Source organism: Erinaceus europaeus, chromosome 1 (assembly GCF_950295315.1).
Source record: "Erinaceus europaeus chromosome 1, mEriEur2.1, whole genome shotgun sequence".
NCBI lineage: Eukaryota > Metazoa > Chordata > Mammalia > Eulipotyphla > Erinaceidae > Erinaceus > Erinaceus europaeus.
In genome coordinates, this window is record NC_080162.1 from 17,922,695 (window position 1) to 17,940,167 (window position 17,473).

Here is a 17,473-nt window from a genome sequence, read left to right on the forward strand (position 1 = left end):
CAATCATTTAATTCTTTATCTACAAAGAGGGAAAAACACAGAAATAGAGAGACATCACAGCATTGTTTCACTTTCCTTGAAGCTCCCCCATGTATGGTATGACCAGGTCCATGGTATGACAATGTGTTATCCTAATACCACAAACCTAGGGTTTTCTATGTAAGGAGTGTACTGTTTTTACCCTGCATCCTTTGAATTATGTTTCAGTGTGGCATGCGATTTATTGTTGAAAACTAGACAAAAGATGTAGGTAATAGAATCTGAGGTAAAGAGAGTTTTAATATGAGATTTTTATATTAATCTTTCACATAAATTTATGGAAATCTTTTAAGGATTAACATATGTTTCAGGATATTGCTATCTGATATTTCAGATTCCTATGTTTTATCTCCTTTGTTGTGTTTAGATTTCATTGATAATTCTTTCATTTGTTTTCCAGTTTCAGCTTTACTTTATTGAGGAAATACTGATTTTTTTTTTCAGTCACTAGGATGTTTTTCTTCATGATAAGTGTCTGTACATTTCACCTTCCACCAAAGCATCCTCTTGTTCCACCATGGAGACTTATATTACCAGATTTCGCTTACTGCTTCCTTTCCCCCTTTTGAGTCCCCAAATCTTCTGCAATAGGCTACAACTGAGGATTCACCCAGTCCTTTGATTTGTTCCTTAGACCTCATGCAGAAGTGATATTATCTGGTGTTTATCCTCCTTCCAGCTTATTTCACTCAACATGATTCCTTCCTCTGTTATCTATGTTGTAACAGAGAAGATGTCACTATTTCTTACAGTTGGGTAACATTCCATTATGATTTCATGTTCTTTGTATAAGTGCTCAGGACTGGTATTAGTGGAACACATTTCCCCCCATTTTTATTTACTTAAGGATTCTTCCAACTTTTCTATGGGGTGTTTACCACTCTGCATTTGTTTTACTTTAATATCCTTCTCTTTACAGACTGATTCGGCAAAAACATCCATGACTATTTTGAACTTCAATGGTGAGAGTGCACATCCTTGTTTAGATATTAATTTTAGGGGATGATATTGACCATGAGTTTATTTTTCATAAATGAGTATTCACTTTATTCAAAAGCAACTGGACAATAGGGCTGAGTAGTGGTGCAGTTGGTTGAGCACACATGCTAAAGTGCATAGGGACATAGGTTCAAGCCTTCAGTCCCCACCTTTGGAGGTCAAGCTTCACAATTCATGAAGTACTGCAGGTGTCTCTCTCTGTCCCTCTCTATCTACCCCTTCCATCCTAATTTCTCTCTGTCTTTCTCCAATAAAATATGAAAAAAATAAATGAAATACTTTTAAAAATCATCAGTAAAATGAACTAAGTTTTTTATTCAAAATATTTGTAAACTTCTATGATAGAAGTATGCCCTAAAATAAAAGAAGTATACCCACAGTGATCAATGTGGAAGTGTCAATATGATACCACCAAAGCAGAATTGAGAACAGATGAATTAATATTCTTATATGTATTATTTCACTATATCAAATACAAATGAAGTGAACTAGTAAGGAAGTGACAATTTTGTTTATATTACCTTTTTGATATACTACTTAATTGCAAATTTATATAATCTAATATTGAATAATGACTGTGTCTAAAGCTAACTCAGAAAGTCCCTAATATATCAGGAATCAGCTATGTAGCATGCCACTGCCTTGCTGTGCCTCCTGATGTAATTCAGAGAGGACACACTATAACCTCTATTATGCACAGTACATCTTTACTATAAGTGAAATAATAGGGAAACAATCAGGGAAATTCATAATGTGGGACATATGGCAACTCCAATGACTTATCTTCAAAAAATGTCATGAAACAGTAAAAAATGGGGCTACTGTCCTGATGTAAAAAAAAAGAGACATAGTAACCAAACATAATGCAATCATTCTAATTATGCTTAAGAGAAAAAAATTTTAATTAGATGTATGCACTAAAAATGTGTTGTTACATAAATATGTATGCTGTAATAAATGATAACTAACTATACAAAGAAACCTTCTAGAAACCAGATAAAAGGAATAAAATTACTCCAAAAATGGAAAATATCCATGTATATCACATAATAAATATATACACTAATGTCAAATTCCTATTTAAAGACAAAAAGTTTAAAAAATTAATTCTACATCTAGAATAAATTTAGTCTCTACTGAACGACAACTGAAACCTAGCAACTCACTTTATTATATATTGTACCAAGCTGTAGTATGACATAAAAATTCTTTTTTTTTTTTAAATATTTTATTTGTTTATTCATGAGAGGGATAGGAGAGAGAGAAAGAACCAGACATCACTCTGGTACATGTGCTGCCAGGGATTGAACTCAGGACCTCACGCTTGAGAGAGCAACATTTTATCCACTGCACCACCTCCTGGACCACGATTTTGACAAGATATGCAGCTTAAATAATGAATAGCTCCGACTAATAATATATTTGTTGTTACAATAAACAATTAATGAAAAAAAATTGTTTCCATATGCCAAAATCTTTGCATTTTGTTAAGGTATTGCAGGTTGTAGAATTACTTATTATAATCCTTTATGTATTTTTGTCCATTTAATTACCAAATCTATGTTTTGCAGGACTCAGAGAGTGAGTGGATACCTTGATTTTTACACATTATGTCTCTGAATAAATAATAATAAAAACGATTTCCTTCACAAATTCAAATTTCTGCACTGGGTGACCTGTGAAGGCAAAGTTCCACATCCTTTTTCATCACACTGTTTGCCTCTGCCCTGTACTCTTACTAGGTGAAGGAAAATTCTAGAATATGACAGATTACCAATAAAATCTTTTATACCATATACTGAGATTCATCTCAGATTTATGACTGCACACTTGGAGATGCCATGATGCAGAAATGTTGGGCAAGAAATAAAACCATAATTTTCCCTTTCTTACTTCAGTGGAGTATAATTTCCATTTCTTCACACTGTATTTCCTCACACAAAATCTTCTTCAGACGAGGGCCTATAAATCTGAAAATATTTATAGGCCAGACTACCACTAATGCCATTTATACTTTGCTGGTATTTTGCTCCAGCTTTTGAGAGCTACTCATATCTCATCAGAATAACTCACACCATGTGCTGACTTAGATTTTCCTGTTAAATGAAAGGTCCTCCCTTAACTAAAATATTATTTTTTTCTCTTTGCATAACCATTATGCTTTCTTAATTATAACAATTTTAAGACCTCATTTATTTATTTGATTGGGCAGTGAGAAATGTATGGGAGTGGATAGAAAGGAAAAGAGACAGAGAGACACCTGCAGCCCTGCTTCACCACTTGCAATGCTTTTCCCCTGCAGGTGGAAACCAGGTTCTCGAACCCAGGTCCCTGTGCATTGTAACGTGTATTCAACCAGGTGTGCCACTGCTGGTCCCCCAGTATGCTTCTCTCACAACGGGGTGGGGAAACTTTTTTCTGCCAAGGACCATTTGGATATTCATAACTTCACTTATGGGCCATACAAATTTCTCAATGTAAAAATTAGCATGGAATGTTGCTATGAAAAAGCTCTTCAATTTATTGAACACTGAGTCCCACCTGTGGTTGCTTTGGCAGGAACAGGCATTCCTCACTTTTTCACTGTAGTGTGAGAAATATTGTAATTTAAAATGTGTTGAATATCCTTTATAGAAGTACAAAGGTGAATGTCTTACTCTCAAATTCTTCCCTCTCAATGATTCCTGACTTTCTCAATCCAATAAATAAATAAGATAAAAAATAAAGAGAGAAGCATACTGTCCTTCTCAATGGAGCATTACATCTGTCAAGAAAATGACATGAAAAGCACTGTGAATATTTCAAAGTTGTAGGTGAAACAGAAAGGCAACACCACTTTGAGTTATGGCTGGGTTGTTGTTTGCACACAAAGATGAAATATCCTGCTTAGGTCACAACTAAAGGGTCTTTGCATTCTAGAAACCATTCTTTTAGCTTTTTTAAAGAAGTAAGTTTGTGAAGAATCAAAAGTGTCACTAGGGCAATTTGAGAAATAGTATTTTGTAATTTTGTAAGTGACCACTTGTGAGGATGTGGTTGAGCTTGGCAGGGCTTGATCTGAGGGGCACATTCAACCTGTCAGTCTCGCTCTCTATTGAGAGGTGGAGTGAGGAGGGACACAAAACCCCAAGATTTGCCTCATCTTATCAGGAACCTTAGGGTAGGGCCCACTTTCCCGCATGCCTCTCCCAATTCATATCAAATAATATTGCATCCGCTGATCGCAACCTAATGAACACAACGAGTGCCACCTCAACATGCTTCAGCTCAGACTGTGTCCAGAGACTTCAGGTGTGGAACGACAACCCCTCAGCTTCATCACTCGGGTGAAACCTTTCCTTTCATAGTATTCTCTAATTCCATCCCAGGTGGTTCACTTCCTAACAAAGTCCCAAAACCTAGATATACACCAGGTTCTGTGAGAGAGAGCATATGTTCACAGGTATCCATAAACTAGTGCGAATATATACCTGAAAGCAGAAGTACACTAGAGTTTGCAGTGAGTACCCCCCTAACACTTCCTCTCCACTATTCCAAGCTTTGGGTCCATGATTGCTCAACAATTTGTTTGGCTTTGTATGTTAACTCTCTTTTCAGCCACCAGGTTCCAGATGTCATCAGGATGCCAGCCAGGCTTCCCTGGACTGAAGACCCCACCAATGTGTCCTGGAGCTCCGCTTCCCCAGAGACTCACCCTACTAGGGAAAGAGAGAGGCAGACTGGGAGTATGGACCAACCAGTCAACGTCCATGTTCAGTGGGGAAGCAATTACAGAAGCCAGACCTTCCACCTTCTGCAACCTACAATGACCCTGGGTCCGTGCTCCCAGAGGGATAGAGAATGGGAAAGCTATCAGGGGAGGGGATGGAATATGGAGATTGGGTGGTGGGAATTGTGTGGAGTTGTACCCCTCCTATCCTATGGTTTTGTTACTGTCTCATTTCTTAAATAAAAAAAAAAATGAATTTCCTGACATTGGGTAATAGTTCCAACGGAGCACTGAAACTGCTTTTTAAAAAATAATTTAAGCTTGTGAGTCAGCCGATAGCACAGTGGGTTAAGCTCAGATAGCTCAAAGAGCAAAGACCAGAGTAAGCATTGCGGTTCAACCCTCTTGCTCCCAATCTGCAGGGGAGTCGCTTCACAGGTGGTGAAGCAGGTCTGCAGGTGTCTTTCTCTCCCCCCTCTGTCTTCCCCTCCTCTCTCCATTGTTCTTTGTCCTATCCAGCAACAACGACATCAATAATAGCTACATAAATAAAAACAACAAGGGCAACAAAAGGGAATAAATAAATAAACATTTAAAAACAATAATAATTTAAGCTTGAGCCATATAACACTAAGCACTGTAGGCTCAGTTTGTCTTCATGTATATATCCTCTTCTGGAAATAAGACTACCCATTCTTTCCTTGTCTCTGTTGAATGACAAGCTAGGATAATCATTTAGCAATATTTCAGAACAGACATGTGACCAACACAGTTCTTGAACTACCATGCAAGAAATATTGATATTATAAAATAATTAGTCAAATTTGAAATAGTTATTTTTTATTTTTAAATATTTTATTTACTTTTAAATATCTACTAGTTTAGGTCATGTGTCTTTGCATTATTTATTTATTTATTTAATTTATTTTTGTCATCAGTGTCACTTCACCACTACATGTCAACCTTTTTTTTTAGCTTGAAAGACAAAGAAAAACAGAAAGAGAGACATCATACAGTGGAGACTGGACTTCAACCTGAGTGATGTGAATGGCAAAGCAAGTTGCACGATTCAAGTGAGCTATGATATTAGTCCGCTTATTTGTTATTTCAAGAGAGTTTTTCTATTGTTGCTTCCCATGGCACCACAGTTGAGAAGACACAGGTCTAGGTGAGAAAATAACTAAAATGCCTTCAAGTAGACTTTTTCAGTATAAGATTTTAGTTGCTTCAGTTTGCTTATAATAATCAGTTTAACATTTAACAATTTAGGGGTTCAAGAAATTATAAATTTATACTCAAATACTACTTTTGAAACAGTATAAAGGGAATACTACCTAGAATTCACATTCTGTTTAATTCTTCTCAGAGTTGCTAAACTAAAATTAGCATATAACTGCTAAAATCAGAGACATAGAATAACACCCTAGAGGGGTATAGGATGATTTATTTTATTTTTTAAAGATTTTATTTATTTATTAATGAGACAGATAGGAGGAGAGAGAGAAAGAGCCAGACATCTCTGGTACATGTGCAGCCAGAGACTGAGAGTCTAGTTCCTTAGCCACTGCGCCACCTTTCAGACCACAGGATGATTCATTTTCAGCTCCACACTTTAATTAGTAAAATTTATATACAATCAACATACAATAAATGTTACATCTTCATGAGATAATCTTCTGATAGTCTGACTCCCTGTGTAACTCTTCTTTAACTGAAAAGCACAGATAAAGTTTGTGTGAATTTGTAAGTTTTCTTGCAAGTTATGTTTCTAATTATAAATGTAAAATATTTAAAACAATATTTTATTTATTATATTTTCAGTTAAAGAGAGAGACAGGAGAGCACTGCACAGCTCTTGCTTATGGTGTGCTGGAGATTGAACCTGGGATCTTAGAGCCTCAGGCATAACCATTATGCTGTCTCCTTAGACCAAAAAAATTTTTTTCTGATATTCTTAATTATGTACTTATTTATCTTTACAAAATTCATCACAGGGACTCTGTATCTACACAACCTTTTTTTTTTTCTATAAGTGGAAGACACACAAACAGAAGATAATATGAGGGCTGGGAGGTGGTGTACCCTGTTAAATGCACATTCCACATGTTACAATGCCCAAGAATCTGAGTTAGACCACCCATCCCCACCTGCACATGGGGAAAAGCTTTACCAATGATTAAGTAAGTCTGAAGGTGTTTCTAAAATAAATAAATTAACTTAATATTAGAAGATAAGAGGAAGAGTACTGCTTCACTATTGTGAAACTTCTCCTTTGCAGGTGGAAACCAGGGACTTGAACACAAATCCTCTCACCTGATAATGTGTGAGCTCTACTGGATGAACTATCAGGACACCTAAACTAACATTTTATATTCTTTGTTTCCAGTGAAGTAAATCATTATGACTCAATATCACATTAGCCATTATCCAACATTAGTGGATAAAGTAACAAGTATTTTTATTTCAGTGGATGTATAAAATGCTACCTTGAGATGTCCTTTAACAATATGAAATCATTGTGTGATTTATTTCACATATTCATATATATGTATATTACGTAATTTTTAATTTATCAGTTTGACAGTACCGTAATCAGATTTTTTTTTAATTTTTATATTTTAGTGACAGAGGTTGAGAGAGAATGAGAGGGAGAGGGAGAAGGAGGGAGAAAGAGAGACAGACACCAAGACTAGACTCTGATGATCTCTGGCTTATGGTGGTGCTGGGGATTGAAGGTGAGACCAGACCTCACAAGTCAAGCATGAAAATCTTTTGTATAACAAGTATGCTGTCTCTCCAGCCCTCAATTTTAATTCTAAAGATGTTACCGGAAGAAAATAACCAAAATTATTAAATTATTAAAATAATCCCACACCTATGGTCATCTAATCTTTAATAAGGGTACCCAAAGTATTAAATGGAAGAAGGCAGCTCTCTTCAATAAATGGTTCTGGGAAAACTGGGTTGTAACATGCAGAAGAATGAAACTGAACCATTTTATCTCACCAGAAACAAAAATCAACTCCAATTGGATTAAAGACCTGGATGTCAGACCAGACACAATCAAATACTTAGAGAAAACATTGGTAAAACACTTTGCCACCTAAACCTCAAGGACATCTTTGATGAAACAAACCCAATTGCAGGGAAGACTAAAGCAGAAACAAACCAATGGGACTACATCAAATTGAAAAGCTTCTGCACAGCCAAAGAAACTATTAAATAAACAAAGAGACCCCTCACAGAATGGGAGATCTTTACATGCCATACAACAGACAAGCAACTAATCACCAAAATATACAAAGAGCTCAGCAAACTTAGCACCAAAAAAGTAAATGACCACATGCAAAAATGGGCAGAGGATATGAACAGAACATTCACTCCAGAGGAGATCCAAAAGGCTAACAAACATATGAAAAACTGCTCCAGGTTGCTGATTGTCAGAGAAATTCAAATAAAGACAACACTGAGATACCACTTCACTCATGTAAGAATGGCATACATCAAAAAGGACAGCAGCAACAAATGCTGGAGAGGCTGTGGGGACAGATGAACCCTTTTACATTGCTGGTAGGAATGTAAATTGGTCCAGCCTCTGTGGAGAGCAGTCCGGAGAACTCTTACAAGGCTAGATATGGACCTTCCATATGAACCAGTAATTCCTCTCCTGGGGTTACCCCTCAAGGACTCCATAACACCCAACCAAAAAGATGTGTGTATTCATATGTTCATAGCAGCACATTTCATAATAGCTAAAACTTAGAAGCAACCCAGGTGCCCAATAACAGATGAGTGGCTGAGAAAGCTGTGGTATATATAAACAATGGAATACTATGCAGCTACTAAGAACAATGAACTCAACTTCTCTGACCATCTTGGTCAGAGCTAGAAGGAATTATGTTAAGTGAGCTAAGTCAGAAAGATAAAGTTGAGTATGGGATGATTCCACTCATCAACAGAAGTTGAGAAAGAAGATCAGAAAGGGAAATTAAAAGCAGGATCTGATTAAATTGAAAGTACAGAACCAAAGTAAAAACCTTGTGATGAGGGGGAGGGTGGACACGTGGCTTCCTGGGCCTGCGGGGTGGGGGGGTGCGGTGGGGGTGGGGGTGCGGGTGGGTGGGATGGGACACAATCTTTTAGTGATGAGAATGGTCTTTATGTACTCACCTATTAAATTGTAGTCATATAACTCACTAATTAATATAAGAGGGGGAAAATTGTATGTCTAACAAAGGGACTTTTCAAAGTTAACCCAATTACCAAATAATGTGATGATAACAGTAACTATCCATTGTCTTCTTGAACCCTGGGACAGCAGGAACCTCACATTTCCATTATAGATCCTAGACTTGCCCCAGTCTTGGGACCCTAGGGCAGGGCCCATTTTCCCATATGCTTCTCCCAATTCTTATCAAATAATATTGTATCCACTGATCGCAACCTAATCAACGCAGAGTGCCACCCCAGCATGCTTCACTTCAAACTGTGTCCAGAGACTTCAGGTGTGGAATGACAACCCTTCAGCTTCATCATTCGGGTGAGACCTTTCCTTTCATAGTATTCTCTAATTCCATCCCAGGTGATTCACTTCCTAACAAAGTCCCAAAACCTAACTAGGGCAAATATATACCTGAAAGCAGTAGTACACTAGAGTTTGCAGTGAGTACCCCCCAACACTTCATCTCCACTATTCCAACCTTTGGGTCCATGATTCTTCAACAATTTGTTTGGCTTTGTATGTTAACTCTCTTTTGAGCCAACAGGTTCCAGATGCCATCAGGATGCCAGCCAGGCTTCCCTGGACTGAAGACCCCACCAATGTGTCCTGGAGCTCCGCTTCCCCAGAGACTCACCCTACTAGGGAAAGAGAGAGGCAGACTGGGAGTATGGACCAACCAGTCAACGTCCATATTCAGCAGGGAAGCAATTACAGAAGCCAGACCTTCCACTTTCTGCAACCCACAATGACCCTGGGTCCCTGTTCCCAGAGGGATAGAGAATGGGAAAGCTATTTGGGAGGGGATGGAATATGGAGATTGGGTGGCAGGAATTGTGTGGAGTTGTACCCCCCCATCCTATGATTTTGTTAATGTCTCCTTTCTTAAAAAAATAAAAATAAAAAATTATAATAATGATGTAAGTGTAAGGGAAGGAAACAGATTTTTCAGAGAAAGATAGTTTTTAAAAAGTGGTTCTACTGTCAAATCAACAAACCACATTAAGTAGTTAAGACACCTTATAAGGTAATATATTAAATACTGTCCATATTACTTGGAAAGTATTTTAATGCATCTGTGCTTTTTTTTCTCTAATAGAACACATAAGTGTTATCATCATGGAATATTGTAAAAATATGAAAATTGCCATTCTGAAATTTTAATATATCTGCATTTTTATGGGAAGTATACAGTACCAAGTAATTATAGAATAATGTCAGTGCTTTTAAAGTTTGATGCTGAGATATTAAGCAATGGCAGCTAAAATGCAAAAGGTATATACATATCTTACTAAATTCTTGTTTTTAATTTTGTTCAGAGGACTAACTGCTGTATACTTTTATCAGTTTTCATACTATATAGTCAAACTCAAACCTACTTAAAGATATCATGTCACTGAAAAAGTAAAACTGTCACTTTTCAATTTGGAATTTAAATATATCTTCCTTCTGTCTATTAAGCACAGTGTTCTGTCACAAATCTTGCTTCTACTTACAATTAATTAAGCAAAACTAAAATGTTTAAAGCAACCACAAATCAAATTTGATTTAAATGGCTACAACAACTTAAGCAAAGATAAATGGAATGACTTTCTTATGCTTCGTTACTTCCTTTAACTCTTGTTAAAGCATTTATCTAGGAGAATTTCTAAGGATAGGGAAAGAGTAGTTGACCACTGAGATGCTAACTAAGCTAACAAAATCTTACCTTAATCCTGGGGTGATTCTAGAACTGAATCTATTAACTTACCCCATCCCCATTATTACCTCTGTCTCTTAATGTGAATTAAAAAAACCCATAGATACAAATGTTACAGTCTGGTCTACATTTAGCTATAAACTATATGTTTGTGTTCTGCTTCAGTGCCTAAAGGAATCTTACTTTAGGTTGCTAATTTTTAAAGATATCTGAGTGGTAAAATAATTACATATATGCAAGTTCAAAATTTTATACAGAATTACATATATGCAAGAATTACATATATGCAAGAATTACATATATGCAAGTTCAAAATTTTATACAGAATCTTCTAAGAGATTATTGCTTTGCCAAGTACAGAATGCATACAGAATAATTTCTTTTTTTTCATTTTTTTATATTTTTATTTATAAAAAGGAAACAATGACAAAACCATAGGATAAGAGGGGTACAGCTTTGCACAGTTCCCAACATCAAACTTCCGTATACCATCCCATTCCCTGATAGCTTTCCTATTCTTTTTCTTTTTATTTTAGAAAGGATTAATTAATAAAACCAAAGGGTTTTATTAATTCCTACCACCCAATCTCCATATCTCACCCCCTCCCCTGATAGCTTTCCCATTCTCTATCCCTCTGGGAGCATGGACCCAGGGTCATTGTGGGTTGCAGAAGGTAGAAGGTCTGGCTTCTGTAATTGCTTCCCCGCTGAACATGGGCGTTGACTGGTTGGTCCATACCCCCAGTCTGCCTCTCTCTTTCCCTAGTAGGGTGGGGATCTGGAAAAGCGGAGCTCCAGGACACATTGGTGGGGTCTTCAGGCCAGGGAAGCCTGACTGGCATCCTGATGACATCTGGAACCTGTTGACTGAAAGAGAGTTAACATACAAAGCCAATCAAATTGCTGAGCAATCATGGACACAAAGCTTGGAATAGTGGAGAGGAAGTGTTAGGGAGGTACTCACTGCAAACTCTAGTGTACTTCTGCTTTCAGGTATATATTTTGCAGTAGTTTACGGATACATGTGAACATATGCTCTCTATCACAGAAACTGGTGTATATCTAGGTTTTGGGACTTTGTTAGAAAGTGAACGACCTGAGATGAAATTAGAGTATACTGTGAAAGGAAAGGTCTCACCTGAGTAATGAAGTTGAAGGGTTGTCATTCCACATGTGAAGTCTCTGGACTCAGTCTGAAGTGAAGCATGTTGAGGTGGCAATCGTTGTGTTGGTTAGGTTGTGATCGGCAGATGCAATATTATTTGATATGGATTGGGAGAGGCATACAGGAAAGTGGGCCCTATCAATGGTTCCAGGACTGGGGGAAGTAGAGGCTCTATAGTGTAGATGTGAGGTTCCTGCTGTCTTAGGGTTCAAAAAGACAATCAATAGTTAATGTTATCATCACATTATTTGGTAATTGGGTTAACTTTGAAAAGTCCTTTTGTTATGGTTTGCTGTACAGTACCCAGTATCTTGTATATAGCCGTGCTATTGGTTGCTTCTGATCTACTTGGTCTAGGCTTTTGAGAGAGTCTGCATATCAATTACACAGCCTATATATTGAAAAGATTCAGTTTGTGTTTTAAAAATTTCGAGACATACAATTAATTTTACCCCTTGTATTAATTAGCTAGTGATTTATATGACTGCATTTTACTAGGAGTGTACATAAACACCATTCCCACCACCAAAAGACTGTGACCCATCCCTCCTACCCACTCCCACCCCCCACTGTCCCAGGAAGCTGCATATCTATCCCTCACCACAGGGTTTTTACTTTGGTGCCCTACTTACAATTTGTCAGATCCTGCTTTTAGTTTCCCTTTCAGATCTTCTTAGTCAACTTCTGTTGATGAGTGGGATCATCCCATACTCATCTTTATCTTTCTGACTTAGCTCACTTAACATAATTCCTTCTAGCTCTGTCCAAGATGGGTCAGAGAAGGTGGGTTCATTGTTCTTGATAGCTGCATAGTATTCCATTGTGTATATATACCACAGCTTTCTCAGTCACTCATCTGTTGTTGGGTACCTGGGTTGCTTCCAGGTTTAAGCTACTATGAATTGTGCTGCTATGAACATAGGAGTACACACCTCTTCTTTTGGTTGGGTATTATGGAGTTCTTGGGGTATAACCCCAGGAGAGGAATTACTGGATCATATGGAAGGTCCATGTCTAGCCTTCTGAGAGTTTTCCAAACTGCTCTCCACAGAGGCTGGACCAATTTACATTCCCACCAGCAATGCAAAAGGGTTCCTCTGTCCCCACAGCCTCTCCAGCATTTGTTGCTGCTGTCCTTTTTGATGTATGCCATTCTTACAGGAGTGAGGTGGTATCTTAGTGTTGTCTTAAGTTACATTTCTCTGACAATCAGTGACCTAGAGCAGTTTTTCATATGTTTGTTAGACTTTTGGATCTCCCCTGTAGTGAATGCTTTGTTCATATCCTCTGCCCATTTTTCGATGGGGTCATTTGCTTTTTTGGTGCTAAGTTTGCTGAGCTCTTTTTATATTTTCGTGATTAGTTTCTAGTCTGATGTATGGCATGTGAAGATATTCTCCCATTTTGTGAGGGGTCTCTTTGTTTGTTTAATAGTTTCTTTAGATGTGCAGAAGCTTTTCAATTTGATGTAGTCCTATTGGTTTGTTTCTGCTTTAGTCTTCCTTGCAATTGGATTTGATTCATCAAAGATGTCCTTGAGGTGTAGGTGGGAAACTGTTTTATCAATGTTTTCCTCTAAGTATTTGATTGTTACTGGTCTGACCTCTAGGTCTTTGATCCATTTGGAGTTGATTTTTGTTTCTGGTGAGATAAAGTGATTCAATTTCATTCTTCTGCATGTTACAACCCAGTTTTCCCAGCACCATTTATTGAAGAAAGCCTCCTTCTTCCATTTAATCCTTTGGGCCCCCTTACCAAAGATTAGATGTCCATAGGTGTGGCGATTTATTTCTGGGCTTTCAATTCTGTTTACTGGTCTATGTGCCTATTTTTGTTCCAGTACCATACTGTTTTGATGATGATGGCTTTATAATATACTTTAAGGTTTGGAATGTGATGCCTCCATTTCTATTTTTTTTCCTCAAGATGGTTTTGGCAATTCTAGGTGTTTTCTTGTTCTAGATAAATGAATGTACTGTATGTTCTATTCTCTTAAAGAAGCTTGGTGAACATTGATGGGTATTGCATTAAATTTGTATATGGCTCTGGGGAGAATATTCATTTTTATGATATTTATTCTTCCAATAAATGAGCATGGGATATCTTTCTATTTCTTGGTATCAGTTTCTATTTCCTTGTGTAGCGACTCATAGTTTTCATCATACAAGTCTTTCACTTCTTTGGTCAACTATATTCCTAGGTATTTGATTGATTTTGCTGAAACAGTAAATGGGAGTGATTTCTGGATGTCTTCTTCTTCAGATTTAGTGTTTGCATAAAGAAATGCCACTGATTTTTGTACACTGATTTTGTAGCCTGATACCTTGCTATATTGCCTAATAACTTCCAGTAGTTTTCTGCTGGATTCTTTAGGTCTTTCTATGTATACTATCATATCATCTGCAAATAGTGAAAGCTTAACTTCTTCCCTTCCAATCTGTATTCCTTTGATTCCTTTCTTTTGCGTGATTGATATGCCAAGAACTTCCAATACTATGTTGAAGAGTAATAGTGACAGTGGACAGCCCTGTCTAGTCCCCGATCTGAGGGGGAATGCTTTCAGCTTCTGTCCATTGAGTATGATGTTGGCTGTAGGTTTGCTATATATAGACTCCACTATCTTGAGGAATTTCCCATCTATTCCCATTTTCTGTAGAGTTTTGAGCATGAATGGGTGTTGGATTTTGTCAAACGCATTCTCTGCATCTATTGAAATAATCATGTTGTTTTTGGCTTTGCTTTTATTGATGTGGTGAATGACATTGATTGACTTAAGGATGTTGAACGAGCCTTGCATTCCTGGGATGAATCCTACTTGGTCAGTGATGAACAATCTTTTTGAAATGTTGCTGTATCCGGTTGGCCAAGATTTTGTTTAATATTTTGGCATCTATGTTCATCAGAGATACAGGTCTGTAGGTTTCCTTTTTTTTTCTGTCCCTATCAGCTTTTGGTATTAGGGTGATGTCGGCTTCATAGAAGGTGGAAGGGAGTATTCCTGTTTCTTCAGTCTTATGGAAATGGTTAAGAAGTATGGGTACTAACTGTTTCCTGAAAGTTTTGTAGAATTCGTTTGTGAAGCCATATGGTCCAGAACTTTTGTTGTTGGGAAGATTCTTAATAACGGTTTCAATTTCTTTGTCTGTAATTGGTGCATTTAGATTTTGTAGTTCTTCTTGGTTCAGTTTTGGAAGGGCATATGCTTCTAGGAATTGTTCCATTTCTTCCAGATTCTCTAGCTTGGTGGCGTATAGTTCTTTATAGAAGTTTCGCAGGATTCTCTGGATTTCTGTGGTGTCAGTTATGATATCTCCTCCATCGATTTACAATTCTATTAATTTGAGTCTTCTCTCTTTTTTGTTTGGTGAGTCTGGCTAGGGGTTTGTCAATTTTGTTTAATCTTTCAAAGAACCAACATTTGGCTTCATTGATCTTTTGTATGGTTCTTCTATTTTCGATGTTGTTTATTTCTGCTCTAACATTAGTGGTTTCTGTCCTTCTGGTTGCTTTAGGGTTCCTTTATTCCTCTTCCTTTAAGTCCTTGAGGTGTGCAGTAAGGTCGTTCATTTGAGCTTCTTTTGGTGTTTAATATGTGATTGTATGGCTGTAAGTTTCCCTCTTATTACTGATTTAGCTGTGTCCCAAATATTTTGATAGATTGTGTCTTCATTTTCATTTGTTTCCAGGAACATTTGAATTTCTGACCCAGTGGTTCTTAAGGAGTATGTTGTTTAGTTTCCAAATTCTGTGACTTTTAATAATTGTCTGTTTGTTGTTAAATGTTAGTTTTACTCTACTGTGGTCTGAGAAGATACTTGGGATGATTTCAATGTTCTTGAATTTATTGATGATGTCTTTGTGGCCTAACATGTGGTCTATCCTTGAGTATGTGTTATGTGGATTTGAAAAGGTGTATTCCAGTTTTTTGGGGTGAAGGACTCTGAAAATGTCCAAGAGGTCTAGTCGGTCAATCTCTTCATTCAATTCTCTTGTATCTTTGTTGGTTCTCTGCTTTGTTGATCCAAGTGTGAGAGTAGGGTATTGAAGTCTCCCACTATTATTGTGTTACTATTGATGTATTTTTGAAATTCTTTCAGTAAGTGCTTGGCATATTTATATGGTCCCTCATTTGGTGCATAGATGTTAATAATTGTTAAGTCTTCTTGGCTGACTGATCCTCTAATCATTATGTAATGTCCTTGCCTATCTTTTATTACTTTATTTAATTTAAAATCTATCGTGTCTGAGATGAGAATGGCTGTTCCTGACCTTTTTTCTGGTCCGTTAGCCTGTATGATAGTTTTCCATCCTTTCACTTTAAATCTGTGTTTATCTTGTTGTGACAGATGGGATTCTTGCAAGCAGCATATGGTTGGATTATGTTTTCTGATCCATCCCCCATCGCTCTGCCTTTTGATGGGCGAGTTTAAGCCTTTGACATTTATTGATATTATGGATTTAATGTATTGTAGTGCCATTGTTTAAAAAGAAAAAAAAAATTTTTGTTTGCTTTGATATAATGCCAGTATTATAGTGATGTTCTTGTTTACAAGAAGTCTTTTAGAACCTCTTTCAGGGCCAGCTTGGTGATGGTTGCCTCCTTTAACTGTTGTTTGTCTAAGAAGGTTTTGATCCCTCCATCTAGTTTGAATGAAAGTCTAGCAGGGGAGGGAGAGGAAGATGGCGGCCTGAGAAGTTGCTGACAGCGAGCGCTCTGACCGCATCGTCGGCAACGGTAGAATTTTCTGCCTTTAGCAGGCCAGTCAATAAGGGGGGGCACCAAAGAAGTGATTACAGTTTAATTTGAGTTAAGAATTAGAGTAAAGGTGACACGGACTAGCGGGGCTCCAGAATTCCCAGGGCGCCGGGCAAGGCGAGTGCGCTGGGCATTGTCCTCCGCCTGCCCAGGAAGGCGGCTCCTCCGCTGGCTGCAGAGCTTGGCGGGCAGAGGACCCGGAGAGAGCACTTTAGCTCGGGGGCTTCCTCTTGGGAGAATCCAGGGTCCACCGCGACCCTGAGAACAGATCCAAAGACTTCTTGAGTATAGCTCTCATTGGATCAAAGGATTTGGAGCTAGTTTTCATTTTTGAGAAATCCTTTAAAAAAGTCTGGGGGGGGGGGGCGTTTCCCGGAAGATGGCGGACGGAGAAGCAACTAGCCTTTGAGCTCCGGACACATCTCGTGTAAACAATAGGATTTTCTGCCTTTAGCAGGCCAGCCAATAAGGGGCCATAGCAGTGATACCAAGGAGGTGTCTATAACTTAATTTGGGTTAAGAATTAGAATAGGGGAAAAAAATTCTTTTTTCTTCCTTTTAATTTTCAAGCATACATCCTTCCCGCCGCCCCCCCCCCCCCCCCATAAGCAGTACCTGGGACCAGCTACTAGCAGGATACCCCATACCACCAAACAGGGTTTTTTTTTTTTTTTTTAATTTTTTATTTAAGAAAGGATTAGTGAACAAAAGCATAAGGTAGGAGGGGTACAACTCCACACAATTCCCACCACCCAATCCCCATAACCCACCCCCTCCCCTGATAGCCTTCCCATTCTCTAGCCCTCTGGGAGCATGTACCCAGGGTCGTTGAGGTTGGCAGAAGGTAGAGGGTATGGCTTCTGTAATTGCTTCCCCGCTGAACATGG

At 37.9% G+C, this 17,473-nt stretch overlaps 1 protein-coding gene across 1 annotated transcript in view; it reads right to left on the bottom strand.

Annotated features, from left to right (window-relative positions):
* Positions 1 to 17,473, bottom strand: part of CTNNA3 (catenin alpha 3) — a 1,573,756-nt gene that overhangs the window by 213,293 nt on the left and 1,342,990 nt on the right. The gene's annotated exons all lie outside the window — the stretch shown is intronic.